Source organism: Myotis brandtii, unplaced genomic scaffold (genome assembly GCF_000412655.1).
Source record: "Myotis brandtii unplaced genomic scaffold, ASM41265v1 scaffold207, whole genome shotgun sequence".
Classification (NCBI taxonomy): domain Eukaryota; kingdom Metazoa; phylum Chordata; class Mammalia; order Chiroptera; family Vespertilionidae; genus Myotis; species Myotis brandtii.
The window spans coordinates 1,272,577-1,273,210 of NW_005357736.1; the positions used below are offsets into that span (position 1 = coordinate 1,272,577).

Here is a 634-nt window from a genome sequence, read left to right on the forward strand (position 1 = left end):
GATGCAGGGGGGGTGGGGGGGGGGCTGTGGGGGGCCCAGCATCGGTGGCCAGCCCTCCTCCTGGCTTTGTGGACCTTCCTTGTCCTTGTCCGTGGGTTGAGGCCTCCCCAGCTGTCCCACTAGAAATGCATAGGGTTGCAGCCTGTCTAGTGGAAAGGCCATAAGATCATGGCCACTATGGTTCCGGAAGTCAGCTGGCATCTCTCTCCCACCTTTGGGGGCCCAGGCTGAAGCCCAGGATGGCTACCTGTAGGAGGATGCCTCCTAGGCGACCAGAGAAGGATGGTTAGGTAAATGCTGGCTGCCAGAGGAGGTGTAGAGGTGGGAATAGACTTTTTTTAAAATTAATTTGAGAGAAAGAGGAAGGGGGAGAGAACTAGCATGTGTCCCACGTGCGCAGGCGTTGCTTGTGGCGGCGAGGGTGTCCGGAGACCATGCTGAGCGCCCGTAGGGAGACGTGTTTTGTTTTGCTTTTTAAACGGGCCAAGCCCTCCTCAGGAGGAGGCAGCCTCAGCCCCGAGGCCCGGCTCTGCGGTCCCGGAACAAGGTGACGGGGTTCATGGACTCGAACGGGCGACGAGGACACGCCTTCCCCGCCCAGTGCACGCAGCTCCAGCGGCTGCAAGGGCTGGTT

The 634-nt window shown here is 60.3% G+C and overlaps 1 protein-coding gene across 2 annotated transcripts in view; it reads left to right on the forward strand.

Moving 5' to 3' along the window:
• Positions 1 to 634, forward strand: part of GNAI2 (guanine nucleotide binding protein (G protein), alpha inhibiting activity polypeptide 2) — a 56,328-nt gene that overhangs the window by 36,526 nt on the left and 19,168 nt on the right. The gene's annotated exons all lie outside the window — the stretch shown is intronic.